This window comes from Felis catus, chromosome F2, assembly GCF_018350175.1.
Source record: "Felis catus isolate Fca126 chromosome F2, F.catus_Fca126_mat1.0, whole genome shotgun sequence".
Taxonomy (NCBI): domain Eukaryota; kingdom Metazoa; phylum Chordata; class Mammalia; order Carnivora; family Felidae; genus Felis; species Felis catus.
In genome coordinates, this window is record NC_058385.1 from 9,851,572 (window position 1) to 9,872,851 (window position 21,280).

The 21,280-nt window shown below is 45.6% G+C and overlaps 1 protein-coding gene across 12 annotated transcripts in view; it reads left to right on the top strand.

Annotated features, from left to right (window-relative positions):
- FAM110B (family with sequence similarity 110 member B) overlaps window positions 1-21,280 on the top strand; it is a 144,520-nt gene that overhangs the window by 79,922 nt on the left and 43,318 nt on the right. For 5 of the 12 annotated variants that reach the window (XM_045050183.1, XM_023248667.2, XM_045050182.1 and 2 more), the window contains one exon: window positions 3,180-3,268. The exons of the other annotated variants lie outside the window; for them this stretch is intronic. The gene's annotated coding sequence lies outside the window, so the exon portion shown is untranslated. The remainder of the gene's footprint in view (window positions 1-3,179; window positions 3,269-21,280) is intronic. 12 annotated transcript variants of the gene reach the window in all.

Consider the following 21,280-nt stretch of genomic DNA (forward strand, 5'->3'; position numbering starts at 1 on the left):
AAATTGATGCGGCTCCGTAACTGCCTGTCCTCCTTCTCCTGCTAATCTCCCGAAACCCCTCCTTAATCACCTTAGTCTTACAGAATTTCCAAGAAGGAAGCTGCCTGAAGAGTAAATTATTGTTGTCCTGCATAACCATTGTAAACCTCCCTTTTGAGCACAGCCCCACTTAGCATTTGGGAAGCTGTGGGAAATAGTTGTAAATGACGTTGATTCTCAAGGGCTGGATCTTAAAAGACTTTCTGTGTCTAGAAGGAACTTCTTAAAAATGCGATGTAACTATAAATGTGCACGGATATTGTGTAAGGTACTATGATATCCCAAAGGGCCTTTTAACATATACTAAAGGGGCATTTTTCAAATAGCACTAAACAAAACGCCAGCCATCTTTTCTTAGAGTACCAAAACCTACACTTTTATCTTCAGGTCAATTACAACCTGTTTTTACTACGCTCAGAGGATTCTTTATGTAGTTCTGAAATGAGAAAGTGAAAATAAGTTTCTTAGACACTTTAAAATTTTGTTCTGCCCATCCTTGTAATTCTGTGGCTCTTTACTGCTGAGAGAACGGCATTTCTGACCAATCGGAAATAAGTCCGTTAGCATGAACTAGAATATAAAATGTCTAATTTTTTAAATTAAAACATCAAGGGCTACTTCCTGACTTTTTCTCCTAGGGGCTCGTAATCATAGCCGAAAAAAATGGTAGTGAGTTTAAAAACAAAAAGTCATTCCATGTAGAATAGGATGTGCCACAAAGCCCCTGGGCTGATCGCAGCCTGAAAATAATTGCAGAGAAGAAAGACCAAGGTGTCGTACAGGGTCTTGGATGTGAGGTTGTGGTATGGCACCTCGAGGTGGCTTTCTGGCCAGATGCTTGGGCATCTGTGATGGCAAAAAGCAAGGGACATCTGTCCTTAGCAAGTGATTAATATCTCAGGATTGACCCCCCCCCCAGATTTGCCTGGGTTGGAAAAATATTTGAAGAGACAGGGCTCTCATTTAAGTGTATTTCATTTTTTTTATTATTTTACTCTGTGATGATGTGCACCTACCAAGTGCCAGGTTCTGCGCTAAGCATTCATGAGACAAGGGTAGAAGACACAGCTCTGTGGTAGAGGAGAGACCGTGAAATAAATAATAATAGGGGATAAGAGGAGAACAGAGGCGTTTAGCTTGGTGATCCCAAGGAGAAAGGGCAGGGAGGGAAGGCTTCAGGAGAAGAGAGATGGTAACGCCCGGCCCCCCATCCAGAACTTTCTGATTGCCACTCACTTTGCACCACATCCACCAGAGCTAATGTCTTGTAGGAGTTGGCGTGGGCCACAGGGCTGTTCTGTAGCTTATATTGACTTTCGGTTTTACTATGTGGTCCTGTTTGTGATCTGTAATGAACGTCCTGAAGATAAACCGTTGTTTTTTTTTTTTTCCTTCTGCACCTTTGCAGAATGCACCCTGGATTGTTGCACGGAAGTATTTATGTTTTAGGAGATTTACATAACATGGGCCTTAAAAAAGCCTCTTTTGAGGCATCCAGTAATTTAAATGTACCTCGTAATTTAAAAATCCACCTTCAAGGAATCGCAAGATACCTTCATTACTGTTGTACTCCCGAGCAATTCAGTGATGACTTTTGCAACCGTGCGCCTTGCCAGGAATAATCTTTTGCTCTTAGAGGCCTGTCGACTCTTTTGTGGGAGTCATTTATTTTGTCGATGCTCACCAAAGACAGGCTTGTAAAGTTGGGGCGTGGATGAGAACACTTGCCTTTGGCCTTACTATGATGGAGGCCTTCCGCTTTCCTTTCCTTACACGTTTCATCGAATTTAGGCGTCTTTTAAATCGTGCCCAATGTGGGGGGAAGGTCCACTTGAAGGACAAGTCTGCATTAGATCTTGCCACCAGTGAATCGTCTGCGTGGATACGGGTCCTGCGTTTCTGATATTCGGGACCTGCAGTCAGCATTCTGCAGTGTTTTGCTCTAGTCGGGCCTCCGTATCCACGTTTTCACAGCTGTCGTATCGCAGCCTTGACTTCCCTCTGCCTTCGCTCTACCGCTACTCTCTGTGTTGGACGTATTCTCCTTCAGAGCTGACCACCAGAGGCAGCAGCTGGGAGCTGGCCTGCTGGCCTCTGGGAAACAGCCCCCTTCCATTCTTCTCCTGTCTTGAATTGTTTCCTTCCAGGCTCCTTCTTTTCTGCCCACCTGTTCAGTAGGTACCCTCCAAAGTCCTGTGCTTCCTCAGCTTCTCTGACACCTGCTTTCCACTGGTTGGTTCGTCCATTGCCACAGACTTAGCCACTACTTTTGGGTCCCCGCATGTCCCCTGCTCCAGTCCTAGCAGCCTCCTGGGCTCCTTGTGCCTCAGGGCCCTGGCTGCCCCCTCTGCCTGGAATGTGCCTCCCCCAGTAGACCCCTGGCTAGCTCCCCCGCTGCCTTCAGATGTCTCCAGCCGCCATGGTAGCGAGACATTCTGAGAATATAGTCTCCCCTCACTGGAATGGAGACGCTGAGGTCAGACATTTTTCCCTTCACCCACAGAGCCTAGAATAGAACTTGGTTCATAGAAAGTGCTCTGCCAGTACCTGAGAATGAATGAATGAATGAATGAATGAATGAATGAATGAATACCATCATGGGGGCTTGACAGTGCAGGTAGGGGTACTCCTGGAGCTCTGCCCCAGCCAGCTGAGTGGTTTTTGTGAAGCCCCTTACCTGAGCGGGCCTGTTTCCTGTTCTGAAAGGGTGGGGGTGGGGGGTCAACCAGATGGCCCTGAGGCCATTTGACATGCCAACACCCTGTCAGACCTTGGGTAGACTCAGACTCGGGATGTGCAGGGCAGCAGTTCCAGAAATGAGATGACGTCCTGTCAGCCTTTATTTATGTGACTCCTCACAACTCAGCGTGCAGGTTCTTCTATATAATTGGCGCCCATGGTTAAATGTCTCCTTAAAAGCGTAGCTGAGGTGAGCAAAAAACCCTTCGCCTCTAAGTGAAGTGTGTGAGAACTAACACATTTTGGTGTACCTACCTGTTTGTTATCTGTTTTGTTTTGTTTTGTTTTAATTCATGCGCACATTTTTAAAAGAACCATCGTTTTCCATTGCTATATATATCTAGTAGCCTGCCTATTTCTGTCAAATAAAAAAGCAATAGCAGTTTTTTCTCTATTTTCAGATATTGCATGCTGCAGAGAGTAGCTTAGGGTAGAAAGGATTCCCTGTGACTTCTGCCTACCGTCCATAAAATACTCATTCCTCTTTCAAGTAAGTACATTGCTTGATTTGGACCCGTTCTGAGCAGAAGGTATTGATTCTCTCTGAAAACCTGTGACATTATTACATTAAGACAAAGCGGCTGAGAGGCTGAGGTTTCAGATATTTTGCTGTCTGACCAAAAAAGAAAAAAAGACAAAGAAAAACAAGGAGCCCCTGTCTTGGAGGTCTCTACCGGGACTAAAAGTTACAGTAACCTTGATTTACTTTTGCTTTTCCAAGGGATTCCATGATATGTCTTCTATGTATTTGCTTAGTAGTGACGGTTTTTTCAAAGGCCGTGTTGTATTTACCAATAATCAGTGACCAGCTACTTGTCAGTGCGTGGGTTTGAAGGCAACATTAAAAAGTGAACATCTTTGTACTTTAATGAAAAGTACACTGTCTATGGTCGGGGAATGAAATGGTGTTTTCTGACAGGCCGAATGGTGTAGGGCCAGCATTAAGTGCCCTGGGAGTTTTGGGGAGAGAGAGTTTTGCAGGATGGCTCCCAAAGGAGGCCATGTCAAGAGGCCAGAACCTAATGGCCAGCCAAGGGACAGACCGAGAAGGCCGGGGGCAAGTGTTGGCAGATAGCCAACAGCTATGGAAATGTGCGTGCTTCATGAAGAGACTGCTGGGCATTTCTTCCTGCGTCCACACCACCCCAGGATTCCTTCCTGGTCTCCAGAGCTGATCGAGAGCCTGGAAACATCCTAGAACCAGACCCATTTTCCCCCGAAGGAAGCAAGGACGTGGATGAACAGTGGTCAGGGTCCAGGCGGTTCCTCCCTTTTCCAGAGGGGCTGAGAGTTCGGTATCACCAAACGAGGACATTGGAAATGTTTAGGGAGCTGAGAGACAGCTCTCCAGTTAACTGACGTCTGCAGTCACTTAAGGCGCAGACGTCGCGAGAGCACAGTCTTAACCTCAGCGCCATATTCCCAAGTGGCCACAAGCTCCGATTTGATTGACAGCCTTCCTCAAGCCTCTTTTCCAGCATCCATATGAGTTGGGCCATTGCCCGTATAGCATGTCACGCATTCTGTAGTTTATTATTGCTGCATTATGCATGACATTGTTGGGTAGATGTTACCACTGTCCAGGAACTTCAGAATCTAATTTAGGCTGACAGGTAAGAACCGGCCTGTGCCAGGTGGAATTCTGCCATCTGTGGAGAGAGAGGCATTACAGAAAAAGCCAACAGTGCCCCCCAGTGATATGCCCTGAAATCCATCACCTTATCTTCTTATCCCGGATCTAAGAAGTGCCGAGAGGAAAGCCCTAGGCTCCTGTTGGCTGGAAGGAACTCCACGCCCTCCATCCCCAGGTCTGAGATTGCAAAACGGCCCCTGCACACGGGATGTCATAGGGAGTGCCTCCGGCAGGGCCCGTGTTCTCCACTCGGCCTCATTCGAGGAGCCCACCCATCCCGATGTGCCCACAAGGGAGGGGGTTTTCTGGTGCTAAAAGTAGGCCCCCCACCAATGGGCCTGTGGGTCCCTTTTATGATTCCCAGCTCCTGTGCTTATTCAGACACCGCCGTGCGATGTTAATGCCCGGGGGGGCTCGCTCCTGAGAGCAGGTGAATTTGCGACCCTGGTGGCCAGGAAAACACTGAGGGGTTGAGTAGACACGAGTGTGAACTCAGCTCCACTGCTTACCAACCCTGCGAACGGACTTTACTTCTCTGAAACCTCAGTTGCCCACATGCCAGCTAAGATAACAGCAAGCTAGTAGGGGTTTGGAGAAGGCCAAGGACATAGCTGTGGGAGTGCCTGGTTCCGCAGAGGCATGCAAGAAGTGAAGGAACGTCCTTCCTCCCGCCCAGACAGATTCCGGAGAAGACAGGCAGTTACTGTCCCAGGCATAACCATCTTGAGTTTGTCGATATTTGTCAGTATTCTCATTTAGCTGAGGTCCTGCATGGGAGAGATGAGGAAGGATTCAGCCACGTTGACTCATTAATGCGATGTCGCCTGGGTTGGAGACACTAACTCTTGGCCCCGTGTCTAAGTCAGTTAATTGTACACAAGCTGATTTCAGTTGTTTTTCTGCTGGTTTTCCCGTAAATAAGATGGAAACATTTACTTCAAGAGGGCTCTAAAAGATCGTTGTTGAAAAGCATAGTTTTTGTCTCGCCATCCAAATGTGTTCAACTGTTTGGGGTGGTGTTTGCATTTGAAGTGTAGTCAAACTTTGTTTTGTTCTGCGTTCTTGAAATAGAGATAAGTAACCCTCTGGAGACCTAGGTACTAATCTTGTCATTTGTGTTTTTCACTATTACTCAAGACGTGCATTTAAGAGTACGCTGTTTTAAGAGTACAAGGTGTGTCTTTTTAAAACGTGGTTCCTTACTCGAGGAAACGAAAAAAGAAAAGAAAGGCATAAAATGACCTCGCAGTGTTCTCTTGGTTACACGTTTGAGTTTTTTCAGTCTCGAATACGAAACCCCCTGTGTAATGTTTATGTAAGTCACCGTGAAAGAAACAAACGGTTTCTGTGCATTATCCATGTGATTACAATTTGAGGAAATAAGTTACAGTGTTTCAGTTTCTTATTATTGGAATCAAACTTAAGCAAGTGATAAAGGCAGTTTCGCCTAGAAAGCTTCCTTCTCCAAAACTTCTCTGGCACAGATGTTTGTTCCTTCGTAGTGTGAGTGCTGGGTACTTGAGACATTGCCGGGAGCAAAAGCAGCCTTGGCCTGCTTTTTGTGTGTGTTAAATGCTCCTGACCAAAAATCCACGCTAGTTTTCCCCAAACCGCTGTTCCTCCATTTTAGTGTCTCCTAACGCTGGTCCTCCCTAACGAGAGATTTGTTCCTTGTCCGTGACTCATCCACCTTTCACGCCAGCATCCCTGACTTTTTGCCTTTTCCCAGATCAGCTCTTTGCCAAGCAAATGACCCAGAGCTCAAGTTCCACCGGTACAGTCAGGTGTGGCTCTCCCAAAGCCGGCTCAGCTGACCTTGAGCAAGGTCTCCCCAGGAGCCAGGGAAGCCAGCGGCGGTAATGAGACCCGCCGTGCAGCCCAGTGGAGCCAGGCTTTGACCTTGCTTGGTGCTTCTTCAAAAAGCAGAGGAAGAGGAGGGGCATTCTCTGGGAAAAAGTAGCTGGGATTTTACTTGTCTCGTTCTCCTTCACAAAAATCATATAGGCTTCTGTGAAGTTAGACGTAGGGATATTCTCCTCTCTAAAACAAAATAGTCCTATACTCAGACGGAAAGTAGAATTCTGTTTTTGAGGATTTCGCGCATATTTATTATGAAATTCAAGAGGCCACTACTGATGGCAATTTAAATTGTTAAATTACCAGTTAAGTTATTTGGCATATTTGAAATGCTCTTTTTTAATCAAAGGAAAGAACTTCTGTAAGTTACTGTGTGCCCATAGTTTTTTGTTGTTGTTAATTACTAGTGATTATTACAGTATACATCAGTTCATTGTCAATGTAGTCACTGCTTTTCTTTTTTTTTAAGTGTTTTTATTTATTTTGAGAGAGAGAGAGAGAGAAAGTGGGGGAGGGACAGAGAGAGAGGGAGAGAGAGAATCCCAAGCAGGTTCCACATGGTCTGCCTGATGCAGGGCTTGAACTCACAAACTGTGAGATCATGGCCTGAGCCGAAGAGTCAGATGCTTAACTGACTGAGCCACCCAGGCGCCCTTAGTCACTGGTTTTCTACAAAGATTGGAAGAAGAGCTAAGCCCATGGTCCGTGGAAGGCCTACCTGGGGAGTGCTGTGCTAGAGGCATCCTGTGCCTCGTCTGCTTACTTGCCCTGCAGAGAAGGCTTTAAGAATCTTCATCGTGTGGATGAGGATCCAAGAACTGAAGGGGTTGAAACTTCCTGAAAGGGCAACCGTGTGATAAGATGCACTGGGTATAAAATCCCAAGTCTACCCCCAGGCTCTTCTTTCAATCCCTTACTAGACTTTTCATACCTGTTGATTTCTTTATAATGCTAGGGTCATAAATGGAATGGGAAACATAGTTGAGGATAATTGGACAGTGGGAAAGTGGAACGGGAAAGTCACAAGACAACATGGATATCTTGTGGAATGTTGGAACCACTCCCTAGAAACTATGGCTGGTCTTCAATTAGAGAAGGGATGAGACCAGAAAGCCAAGTGATGACAGAAAGGGGCTGTAAGAAAACACCCATTAGAGAGAGGAGGACACATACAGAGTAGTGGCAAGTAAAAAGCTGGCCTGTCAAGCCCTTCACTTTTGATTCTCCAGCCTGTTGAGTTTCTGCTCCACCATGAGGTGTGGACTGAGGAAGCGTCCAAGCATCCTGACTATGCAAAGTTCAGAGAGGTGGAGGCTTATCAGGACCACGTGACTAGTGAGCATTGGAGTATCCTCTCCAAACTGGTCACTCTCTTCCAGAGCCTAGTGCTGTGGTCTCAGTGTGTCCCCCACCCCATTCATATGTTGGAATCCTAATCAATGTGATCGTACTAGAAGCTGAGGCCTTTGGGAGGTACTTAGGTCATGAGAGTGGAGCCCTCGGGATGGGAAGGTACCTTGGTAAGAGAGGCTCCAGACAGATCCCTTGCCCTTTCTGCCATGTGAGGACGCACCCAGAAGAGGGCCTTCCCCAGGACTAACCACGCTGGCACCTCGATCTTGGGCTTCCAGCCCGCAGACCTGTGAGAAAGAAATGCTTATTGTTTATAAGCCACCCGGTCCGTGGCATTTTGTTGTAGCATCCGGAACAGACTAAGACCCCTAGGAGAAAGTTGCCTCTGCACATGGCCTTTGGATGGTGTTTGGACGTACCTGCTCTCATAGCTTCCCATAGCACTGGTCTGTCACTGTCTTGAAATTGATCTCTTGCTTTTACTTGGGTCTGGTGGGTCTCACTCTAGAAGACACGTGTAAAGCCGAGCTCAGCTCAGCATCATCCTCAGACAAACACATGCAGTTTCCATCACGACGGTCACTGGAAGGAACTTCCTCTGGAAGGAAGCCCCATTGAGTCACTGCTGGCTCTTTACCATCCGTGTCCAGGGAGGCCAAGCCTGACCGGCTTTTCCTCCGGGATTAGACGTCAGACCCCGTCCCTTCAACACCAAACAGCTCTGTTACTGACTTCGCCTTATTGTATCAGTCAGCCTGCCCTCTGGTCTCTGCTGTCAGACCAGTCCATTTAGCAGGCAGAACATTTTTTTGCCAACACTGTTTTCATCTTGTTCCTTCCCTGCTCCAAAACCCTGTTTTCTCCCAGGTACCCATCGATCACATTTAAAGTCCAGAGCCTTGCAGCGAAAGCCACCTCTCGGCTGGCCTCTCCACACGTACCCAAAGTCAGGATCTATTACTCTTCTCGTGTGCCCTTCACACCTGGCTCAGCAGAGTTTGTGTGCATCTTCCTCCCCACAATTCCTTATCAGCGCCTCACTCTCGGAGTCGAGGAGTTCCTTGGAGGCCCATCTCAAAAGTTACCTGTTCCTTAAAAAAGAAAAAAGCTTTTGTTGAGCAAAATCCAAGACTTTCTACCACTCATTCATTCACCAAGTTTCTTCACAATTTAGTATATACCATGTACATTTACAGGCACAGTCTCGCAGTCATCCTTTGGTGTAAGCATTTGTATGATTCTCAAATGATATGGTAAGTTTCTTTAACAATTTTCTCTTACTGTAAAGAACACAGGCTCTCAACGGTGGCGTCTGAGCCACGGCGGGCATCCATCGGCACCTGCCCTGAAGGGGCACGGGTGGGGCTGAAATCTTAGAGAAGACTTTAGGATGTCCTACAGCCTCAGTATGCTTCTGTGGACCGACGAGCTTCCTGAAGGGAAAAGAAGTCATTTATCAATGCTGGAAGCCCTTCAGGAAAATCACAGTTTCGCTCAACAGCACAGATTGGAGAGCCGTTGTCGGTTCTGAAATGTCCATAATAGAATGACATCTAAATAGACTTAGGGAAAACACAGTCGAGAGGAAACCACAGCATCTCCACTGGAAGGTAAAACAGACCCACCGACGGCCAGAAACACAAGTAGAAACCCGATCAGAATCCCCCCGTGATTTGTGAGGTCCGGTTCAAGTTTCCCCTCCTGCGTGAAGACTTTGCTCTTTCCTAAATCGTTGTTATTTCAGAACTTACATTACAAGCACTCATAGCCCCTTAGGACCATGAGTGTCTCTGTCGTGTACTTTCTTCAGTCTCTGCATACATACGGCGTACTTACCGCTACCTGATTTGTGTTACGGTTACGTTTCCTCTGCTTCTTGCTGGCGGATTATATAAGCAATCGGAGGGTAGGAATTATGTTTGAACCCCGTGTCTTAGAATCCAGCCCAGAATCTAGCAAACGGTAGACGATCGAGAATAGTTTGTGGACTTGAATAGGACTCAAGGGTTTCCTCTGCGTATAAAGGAAAATCACTGTAGGTCTCCTCTGTCTTTTACAAGTTCTGGTAGCAGCATCCTCTGCAGACACAAGACATGGCAGCAGGAGGGGTTAACGGGACCGGGTGCATCACCTCGCTGGAAGACAAAGACACAGTCTACATGCGGGAAAAGGAAGGAGAAAATGAAGTCAGGAAAAAGAAAGGGGAAAAAAAGAAGGAAAAGTTGAGTTATTTGTAGCGAGTTACAGTTGAATGTTATGGTAAGAACTTGAGCTTCAACTTTCAGCTAGTCAAACGAGGGAGCAGTGAACGCATAATTAGCTTTATCAAAAGGCTCTTTAAATCTGGACTCCTCAACTGCATTTAAATAGGGTTTTGTTTACAAAATTTAGTTTAGATACAGTTCTGTTCCTTAGCTCAAAGTCTGTGTTCCCTAGGGACTCAGATTCAGCATTCAAAAGCTCAATTATTTGTGCTTGGCCCCAAGTTCAATAATAGCCTTAATTTGCAATTGGGGGGAGGTACCGCCTCAAAAGACATACATCAGCGCTCATGAAAAATGAGGAATGAGCACAGCCATGCCTACTGTTCACACTCACCCCGGCTTCGCGTTCTGCCTGTGTGTTAATCCATTCATCTTTTCCTTAAAAAAAATAAAAATAAAAAAATACAGGAATGCACTGCCCTAGTGCACCTGGGGATTTAATGGGTATAAGGAACCTTTCCTGCCCCCTGAGACACTGACATTCTCAGTCCTTCTCATGAAGGGATAAAAACTTTGTGTTTGAAAACTAATTTTGAGGAGAGTGTCCGTTAACTCATCTTGGGGTTGGTTGTAAAGAAAATGCGAAAAGATCGAAGAAAATGATGGATTTTAGGCAGAACAGAAGCCCTGATCACACGCCAGAAGAGAATGGCTAAATCGTGGGTAGCTCAGATCCATGACCTATGGAAGATTCCAGTACGACTGAACTGTGTATTCGAATCTTTGGTCTATTCTCGTAGATCGTCGCATTGTCTGTGAATGCCAAGGGTCTGTTCTCTGTGTCCTCTGAAACCTCCATGCTATCTTTCCTGAGAGGTGTGTTTGTGACCTAGACCTTGCTGGCTGACATTCATCTCATATAGTGGACGTGCAAAGGAGGAAGTGCAACGCATTGATGGTGCGCACCCCGGTTAACAGACAAACATACTGTTTTCAAGCATCGTTTTGAAGGCAGTTGGCCCATACGTAGTGGCAGAGTTTGAGATTTTAAGTGGTTTTGTGAGATTCTCGTGCTTGCTTTCCATCCAGTGAACCGTGGACTTGAATCCCGTTTTTTGAAAACAAGACTTTTCACTGCAAAGCTTAACACCTTTTATACCCTGCCACTCTCCATCTCCCAGGTAGCGAGGGGGCTGCGAGGCTGTTCTTTCCATCTGTTAATGTGGATTACTTCCCAAGAGGTTCCACCGAGGTGTCAGTGGGATATCTATACTTGATTGCTGGAATCATGGTCAATATCCCCACCCAGTAGCCTTAGATCCTAAACTTAGCAAAGGCGTGAGCTCCCATACTGCGATCTCAAGACCCCCTTCTGCACACTGTCTTACAGACTACATCAGCATGGACATCCCTGGTGAGTCAGGGTCGGCACTGATACGTGACTGTCTTTCCCCATCCCACTGCCTCTTCTGCCTCTGTCTCAGGCTCTGTGTCCTTGCTCCAGAACCCTGGCAGTAGACAGCAAAAATAAGGGGAGAAGGCAGGGCTTCATTTTCTTTTATTCTCCTAGTTTTATTTGTGGTTCATTTCATGCTATACTTTTAAGAACCACCCCCCCTTTCTTTTCTTCATACAATCAATGAGGAGATCTTAGAAAGCCAATACCCTCATAGATTTAAGATTTTGACCATTGGCTTGTCGCGAACCAGAAAGATAGATGCGTGCGTTTGTTGAACTTGAGCCTGAAAAGGTTTTATTCACATTGGGTTTTTAGAGAATGTAATGAATGATCTCAGAATACACCTGGCACGTTTACTTATAAGGCATTTGAAGGCCGCGTGCATTTCCTCCCCTACCGACGTGTGTTTCTGCACTTTGAACCTTCCCCGGAACTTGTCCCTGTTACGTAACGTGCTGCATTCTGCTTTCGTGTAACTGATTCCTTGCCGCATTCCTTGATGCTGTCCTTTTGCAAATGAGGACCTGCCCGCTGCCCTGCTGTTCATCAGCCGTGGCCAGTGCTCACGTCTTCGTAACTGACTCTCCAGTCATCCTCAGCTGGTTTCCGGGGGTGCCAGACCAAAGCAAATGGCCTCATTTGGAGCCTGGAAGAGCATCTCTCTCTTATTCTTCACATCCTTTGGCCACTGAGCTTTCGATTAAGAGATGCTAAAGTGCAATTAAGAAAAATTATATGGATGTGTGACTTTAAGTCTCTCCCTGAAGACACTTTATGCCAAATCTGCAACGTTTGGGGGTTTTTCATTGTATTAATGACACTTGACGGCATGCGTTCACCTTAAATACAACAACCGTATTTCAAAGCACCTTATGACCATTAGACGTTTACATCCAGTCGATCTCATGTTTTATGACTGTTGAGACCTGGTTTTGAACTGCTAGCTGAAATGTTCTTCTATTTTAAAGTAAAAGTAGCCATGTCGTTGACAGTTGGCCTCATACATAAGCAAGACCACCGTGCGCGTCTTAGGATATTTTGTAGAGGGTGCTACCTCTGTTTTAAGCCCACGCCTTATTGCTGTGTAAAATACTTCACAAACTGCCCTCTCTGATTTCCAGTCTCCTCACTGGTCAGTAACGGATGGTGATCCTCTAAGACGACGTGTTAAATGCTGCTGTGTTTCCCGGTGAAGACAGTGGAATATCAATGGACAAATAGCTCCATAGCATAGTGACTTACACGATGGGGCACGAGCGGAAGGTTGTGGAACCGGTGTTGGCCTAGCATTTACTAGGCGCTTTTCAGAGGCCAGTCATCTGGCCTTTATGCATCATCTCGCTTAATTCTCATAGCAGGCGGTTGTTGGAACGGAGCAGGTAATCAGGGGGCAAGATACAAGCCCATGTTTGGCTGCAGATGCAGCCTTCTTGTACACCTTGCCAAAGCGTGTCAAGAGTGATGGTTTACGTGCCAGATCCCAGACTTTGGAGCTAAATGTTTTCTTATTTAGAAACCATATTCTTTTGGCAGATTAGATCTACTAAAGGATTCTCTGAACAACAACAACAAAAAAAACTTGCTGTAGATGCCAACAACAGTTCCCCTCCAGGCTGTGGATTCTGTAGTGGCCTCAAAGAGACCCATGCTCTCTGTCACCTCCATCCTTATCCTTAGGGGGAGGGGTCTCGGATGGCTCACCCGGCCGTCTGGGACTCGGATCATTGGGCTTTGCTGCCAGCTCTCTGAATGGAGGTTGGCAATTTGCTTTTTTTTTTTTTTTCATAGACGTATACATTTTACAAAGCGCTTACGCTTTGAGGAATGGGGGGCACTGCCACCTCAACTTTATAGAGGAGCAACAGAAGCATAGAAGGAAAGTGACTTGTCTAAGTAACGTGGCTCATAACTGGAAAAGCCGTGCAAGTGAACCCATCTGTCTCCTTCTCCATCACAACTCTGAAACAAGGCCTCTGCCCGGGAGACCTCATTTGCTTATCAGTGGAGTCAATGAATGGGGCTTCTTCAGTGGTTTCAGCACCGTTCCCTGGAGTACAGACGTTTCCAGGCTGACGGGGCATTGAGATTTGAGGCCCTGCTTTAGCCAAAACCACCGTGTGTCTGTCTGTTTTACACGCCGATGTCCCACATAACCTTTCCTTTAGAGACAACTTCCGCAGCCGACAAAATGCTGTGAAGACTTCCATTCGTATTACATTCTAAGCTCTACCCTTTAGGGCCCAGCGCCAACTTAATAATCAGTGAAATTAATAGAAACACGAGTAAGTTGTCGGTGGTGTGATTTGGCTTACCAAATATGATTTGGCTTCCCAAATTAATTTGCAGCTTTCCAACGATGTTTCTGTTGGGTGAGGCCAGCAGGGATCCCCGGAAGTAAAACATCTGATACCCAGCTCGATACATGTATCTCCTTCAAGCCCTGGTCCTACCTTCTCTGAAGTTTTGCTCCTCCCCTTGCCTGCCCAGGTCTACCTGCGCGCTCCAAAGAGCACAGGTGATTTCAAGTGGCACGTTGGCCCCCACTATTCACTGGCTCCCATCACTTACAAGGTCAGGTTCAGGCCGCTTCACTTCAGATGAGATTCCCCATGACGGTCTCCTGCACATCTTCCCCCCGCCCGCCCCTGCCCCCAACACACACACAGGGTTTCCCTGAAGGATCATGAAAAGACTCACAGCCTCTGTGAATAGCACATTCTTAATGCTCTTGGGCTTGGGTTTTAGACTGTTTTCTGGCCTGGCAGTCAGCTTTAGGAGTCTGCCCAGACGTCATCCCTTCCAGGAAGACTTCGTTACCCTTGACTCTACAGTTTACCCCCACGTGCTCCTCTTGGGTGGTTTCGTGGCTCTTACATACTTTATTCTGCACTGAGATCAAATGTTTCAGTTCCAGTGGTATCTTTTTCCCTCTCTAATCTGATCTCCTCAGGGACAGAGCACAGGTATCGGTCATTTTTGTATCCCTCATGGTTAGTCTAGCACCTGGCTCATGAGAGGGGCCCAGTAAATGTTTGCTAAGGTGAAATTAAATGAAAAACTAAATTCCGTTATAGTATATATTTTAAGCGGTGCACAGAATAGCAAAAATGTACTTATTTTATACCTGTTAAAGTATGCGAGGATGATAAATAATTTCATAATTGATTTTAAAGGATAATCACATCTTTCGGTTTTTCCATTAAATCTCATTTTGCTATGTGCATACATATATTCAGTGAGTTTGTACATAACAGTGCATTTCCCCAGTTACCCAGTCACTCCGTAGCTGTCTTCCTTGTTTTCCTGAGTTGATGAATTTCTAGTTGTAGCAAGGCCTAAATGTCTTCAACTCACACATCCAGTTTAGAACTCCTGTGATAAAATGACGTTTCCAGACAGGCTTCCCCATCTTTTGTAGTTCAGTTCTGAATTCAGTGAAATGGTCCTTTTTCCTTCCATAATCCATTGTCTGTATTCTCTTCATTCTTGGAGGAGATTTGAGTGTGGGGGGGGGGGGGTTGTGTATGCTTCTTTTTATGGGATGCAATGAACACTTAGTTTAATAAACCGAATCGTATGTTCTCCATTTTCCAAACTTGAGAAAGACATGATTGTCAGTTGATTGCGCGCGCTAGAATTTATGTGGAAGTCCCAAGAACACAGAACTCTGCTTCCAAGTTACGCCTGGTGCTTGGCGTGGCCCCATCCTGGATGTGAGGAGGAACAATAAGTTATGAGCGTGTTCCAAGGGGAAGCGATATTTTATCCGAAAACCATCAAGGACAGATTTTTCTGCTTTTCATGCTGCCTTTCTGATCGGAGCGTTTACAAGATGAAACCCATGCACCTCAACTTGCTCCCTTGTAAATTTGATCCCTTGTAAATCTGCAACATTTTTCCTTGTTACAACAGTTTTATATTCCCGTGTACATAAATACTGCCTTTGACGGGATCGGAGCTAGTGCCACGAATGTGCCTTTAGCGGTAGTGAAAACTCTGCAGTAAGGCGTTGAAGTTTTAGGTGACAATCAAATGGTCCCACAAAGGGCAGGGAGAAGCTGAAATAAAACCTTCACAGATGATTGGTTTTATTTCACATCAACTCTGTGGTCTTAATACTGTCTATCAGTTGCTGCCTTTGTGTATCATCCGCGTGGATCGGTGAACTTCAGTGGGCGAGGCTCATAAAGTATGTCATCGGGTGAAGGTCATCTGTGGCTGAGCTATAATCTCTACAGTTCTGAGAACATTCCAGATCTCTGCCAGCCTTGTCATTTGCACTGGGGATCTGTTTCGATGTTTACTGCTTCTCTTTGGCGGCTGCTTCCCTCAGTGTAGTGCTTAAAACACTGTGCCTTAAATTCGCAGTGATTTAGTTCCACGGTTTGATCTATTTGTGGGTGCCTTAGTTTTAGGAGTTCTGCTTTCCACAAAAAACTAGAATAAAAGCTGAGTCCAAAGACATTACCTTCTACTGCCCAGAGTACATTTCTTTCCCTGGTCATTTTCTTCTGATTAGCATCCATGGCTCTGCTTTGCAGATACTCTATTTGGCATGATAAATAGGTTATGACCGAAATAAAGACAAAAATAATTATGGCAATTGGACAACACATTCACTGGGTGGGAGAAGGCCGTAAACATCCTGACATTGTAATGATTTGATACAGGTCATTTGAGAAGTAGATATACTATGGGTGTGCATTGATAAGTTTTGCTTCAAAGCTGGCTATTCATATTAAAAGTTCACATAGTCCTTCTTCTATTTTTACATCAGGCAGTCCTCTTTTAGGAGAAAGCGTTTCATAGAAGTAAAATACCACCAAAACTAACCGCTACATTAAAGACATATTTTTGCCGTGATGGCATCTTTTAGAACGTTTTATTTACACATTTGAAGTACAGTTTCTGTGCTTCTCCCCAAATGTGCTGTGACCTTAGCAAGAAGACCTTCAGAAGGTCTTCAGAAGACCTTCAATTAATTAGTTTGATTCAAAATAAAGTCTCAGGTATCTGTATACACTTTTGGAGAGTTCCTTTGAGAATCTCTTGTGTTTTCATCTCATCATTTATAAGATTGACCTGCACTTTTCCCAAGGCCTCGTAAGAGACCCTGCCTCAATTTTAATATTAACAATCTGATAACATCCATGGTAATGACATGTAGCCGCTGACATTTGTTGGATGCTTGCTGTACTCTTGGCCCCATTTTAAGCATTAACCTGGACTTTCCCCCTTCATCTTCACAATATGCCCTTGGTACAGGGGAGGAAACTGCAGCACGCAAGTGCCCTCCTCGTGGGACCACTCTCTGCGGGGGGGGGGGGGGGGGGCAGCTGTGCATTATAAGTGTGGCCTTGCCTTCACCCATCTAGTGAATCCTTGACCGTACAACCTCTGTAATGGGCCAAAAGTTAATGCCACTCCAGAAGGCGAACCCTGTAAGACAAAAGAGAAGGACATTTTCATGTTCCTCTCGCCACCCAGAATTACATGTGAAGCAAAGCAGAAATGAGAACGTTTCCTTCGGGAAAAAAATCTCCCTTGAAGAAGGCACCCTTATTCAGGAAGTTGTGATCGTTCATTTCCGGGTTACGGAGCGTCTCCCGCACTTGTCTCCCGTGTCTTTGGAAACCATGCTTTCTGCCTGATCCTTCTGACGATCCCCTGGTCGGTTGTCACAAGTCAGTTGTCCAGCGGGGCTCGCGAAGCCCCTGCTGGACAGCAGCCACTCTCTGCGCTTCATGTACGTGAAGGGTGCCGCACCTGTTGGGCGCAGCCCCTCCTCTGTCGGGATTCCGCGTTGGACTCTTCCAGCCAGGGGTCTGTAACCCACAGAGTGAATTAAAGTGAAATTTGTGGGTGCCTTTGTCACCACCATACCTCCCTCAGAGCCCATGCCGATGGCCGTCGCCATTAAGCTTAGGTAAACACGAATGCCACGTGAATTCTCATGAAAACAAATAACCTAGCAAAAATCATAGCTGGCAGTGACCCTGAAAACCCCAAATGCAGATCTCCCTTCTCCCCATGCGGTCGCTGGGTTATAGGGAATGTGTGAACCGATCTCTCCTTGGCAGAGCAGCCCGTTACCATGGAAACGCACTTACTAGTTTCTAAGCCCTTCTGGCTAGTTCCAGGAACATTAACTCTATACTAGTCCTAAAAAAATAAACCTAAGGTTCATAGCTGGCTTTTGAATATGCACCATTATTGGAGGAAAAGCATTCATTTCAAATTCCAAATAGACTCTCCATCTGAGGGGTATTGCATTTTTTTCTTATTAATAATAATGCTTCGCACAAGCCGAGTAACCACCGCTAGGAGGTCGATGTTCTCCTGCCACTAACTAAGCCTTCTTTTTCCCGTATCATAGTTTGGGTTTGGCGTTGGAGTCATCTGGGAGAACATAATTTTATTTTGTCAGACTTTGCTGTTTATGTACTATTTTTGTCTTTTAAATCTCAGCTTCCTTATGGAGACACGCTATATTTATCAAGCGTACTGTCCCTGCACAGACAGGATAAGTGACTGTTCACTTTTCCCCGTCGACAGTAGCTTTTGTGTGCGGTGTCTACATGCCTGCTAACTCGTTAGTTTAAAAGTGGGAATAGGGGCACCTGGGCAGCTCAGTGAGTTGAGCATCGGGCTCTGAGCTGACAGCACGGAGCCTGTTTGGGATCCTCTCTTCCTCTATCCCTCCGCCCCTCCCCTGCTCACTCGCTGTCTCTCTCTCTCTCTCTCTCAAAATAAATAAAAAAAATAGTGAGAATAGAATCTAAAGGAATGTACAGAAATATTCAAGTTGATAGTCATTAATTGGGGTATATTAAATATTTAAATGTAGTTTTTAAAAGTGAATACTTACATTCCAAAAAATTGAACACAAGGAATTTCAGCATGTAAATCTCTTCAGTAAATTCCGAGGAAAGTTTCTCTCTTCGTTCTGGTCGTTAAGTTCATTCAGGTCCGATCCTCTGGTCTCCCTGGGCGGATTTAGTTGTCGTCTAGATGTTTAAGTGTGTATAGATATGAATACCGCACTGATATATTATGCGCACACACACGTACCCAACCTCACTGCCGAGTATATCGGCAGAGTATATCTTTCAGAGTATATCTCATCTGTTTCCTGTGTACTTTTCATAATATTTCATAATATTTCACAAGTGTGTTTTGTGTTTTCTCATGGAGCCTATGGCCTTACACGTAAGTGGGCCGAACGAAGGCTCTGTGTTTTGTGTGCTGCGTTTCCAGTTTTGAAAATTTTCATTGATTCCCGTCCATCTCTTCATTTTCTCTCCTACCACCCGATTGCTAAGCATTCGAGATATCAGCCTCTTGTTCCCGCGTCCTACTCCCGTTTGGGGAATCCGTGCACGGTTTGCTCCGCCAGAGTGCTGTGTCAGTGCCGTCCGCTCAGCTTTTCTTTTCCCCACTCTCTGATCTCTGTCCCTTTCTTTTCTCTTGTCATGTAGATTCTAGAAATCTCATGGAAGCCAGGGATTCTGTTCCTCTAGTTCTCTGTACTATCCAGCCCATGTACATTCCCGAGCTCTAGATACTGAAATAGCATGCCCTAAATTTTGTTCGGCGTTTCCTCCTATCCTTTGGAAAAAAACAATCGTTAATTCAATTTAGGGTCCTTGAAGTTATTCCCACAGGATGTGTTCTGAAGGAGGATGGGCTCCTTCAAAGAACAGCATACAAGTTGTTATGTTTTGGTCCCCTTCTCAGTGGAATACATTTCACATATTAGTCGGCCAGTGCTGCCATAACAAAGTAGCACAGATTGAGTGGCTACAGCAACGGAAATGTATTCCCTGTCTGTTCTGGAAACAGAGACGTCTGGATGAAGGTGTCCAGGGCTCATTCCCTTTTCCCTGCCTCTCCCCCAGGTTCTGGTGGTCCTCCATCCTTGGCAATTTCTGGTGGCAATCTTTGGTACTGCTTGGCTTGTAGAAGCGTCACCCTGATCTCTGCCTGTGTGTTCACATGGCATTCTCCCTGTGTGTGTCTGTGTTCAGATCTCCCCATTTTTTTTTTAATTTTTTTTTTAACATTTATTTATTTTTGGGACAGAGAGAGACAGAGCATGAACGGGGGAGGGGCAGAGAGAGAGGGAGACACAGAATCGGAAACAGGCTCCAGGCTCTGAGCCATCAGCCCAGAGCCCGAGGCGGGGCTCGAACTCACGGACCGCGAGATCGTGACCTGGCTGAAGTCGGACGCTTAACCGACTGCGCCACCCAGGCGCCCCTGATCTCCCCATTTTTATAAGGACCCCGATCGTATTGCGCTAAGGCCCACCTTATTCCACTATCACCTCGTTTTCGCTAATTACATCAGCACACCTTTATTTCCAAACAAGGTCACATTCTTTGTTACCGAGGAGTAGGAGGGACTTCACTGTATGAGTTTTAGAGGGACCCGATTCAACCCCTAGCTCATATCATTACAACAAAATTTGTTTTATATCCTGAGTCTACTCCATGGTTTTACAACAGGTAGACCTTGTGTTTGGATCGCGGTACAAGTCAAACACAGTTGGTGTGGGTGCTTTTAACAAATGAAGTCGTGAGCATTTACGCCTTGGCCAGCTCTGCTTGGCACTCTGATTGTTCATGTACTTGGAGGGTCCATTCATTTCTAATCATACTAGCTCAACCTCATTTGAAAAATAAACGAACTGTGTCTAAATTTGTGCCAGCGATTGTTACCCCCCCACATGACAGTGAGATCGTTCAACGTCACTGTAACCTTTTCATCAGATGATGGTTCCATTTTAATCCAAAAATAACCAGGACCATATGAATATTTACTGAGAGTAAACCACGGTATATTATTAATGAGAGCCGTATTGATTTCCAACCTCGATGAACTCACTTCCTCCGAAACCTCATGTTCTTCATGTTTCAAGAATTAGTTTCTTGATCGTGCTCGACTACACTGTCATTTAATCACAGGGGATTTGAAAGCATTGGATATATACCTACAGGTCTTAAACCTTAATTTAAAATTTTCTTACGTAAGTCACCGGCCAATGAGAGGGCCAGGTTCTCAGTGGCAGATGGCATCCAGTGGCTCACCATTGGCACTCTCGGTACCCGTTTCCTCGAAGCTGCGAGTCTGTGCCCTCCAGCCATGTGGCAGTTGTCGCTGTCAGTTGGAGTCCCAGGGCACAGGCTTCACGTGCCCCCCAAGGGGAGACACTAAAGCGGCAAGCTGGAACTATAGCATCCACCAACTTCTATTTATTCTATTTAAATGGCGCTCGGGCCCTACATCTAAAACTCGAAAGGCAAGGAAATCTTCAGTATTAATGCTGCTTTTAGTTATCTTTCTGGACCGTCACGTCTACTTTTCCCTTCTCTCAGCAATGCTAGCTTATTCACCAACACTTTTCAGGAATGTGTTTACATTAAAGCAGAGCCAGGATGTTAGAAGACCCAGATTGCAGATAACTTTGCACTGCTTCGGTGGCATTCAGAATGAGTCACCCTGCCTCAGTCACGGAAAGAGGGGCTCTGATTGACAGAACTTGGAAAAGACGATACGGAGCAACAAATGGATATTCCCACGAATCAATCCACTTCTGTTTTAGAGCCAAAATTGGGAAATTATCTATTCGCAGCATACCAATTTCTGATTATGTAATTTGATTTTCATCCTAGAGGTTTACCACTGTTTATATAATTTGATCTCCAATAAAATACAGCTTTCTCCTGTCTGACCCTGGGTTCAGAGTATATCTAAATAAACTGTTTAAGAATATATATATTTTTTAATGTAGCCAGCTCCTTTAAACCAGAATACATGAGTTCTAATGATGGAAAGAAATTTATCTGGGCAAGTGTTAGTACAAAGCTGCTTACGTTTTTGCAGAAACGAGTTGATTCCCAAGGTCGTAACAACATATTTCACTCTCAGCCCCCAAGTGGGGTTCACATCATACCTGCACACAAGCCCACTGCCTTCTCGCACGTACGACTCCTC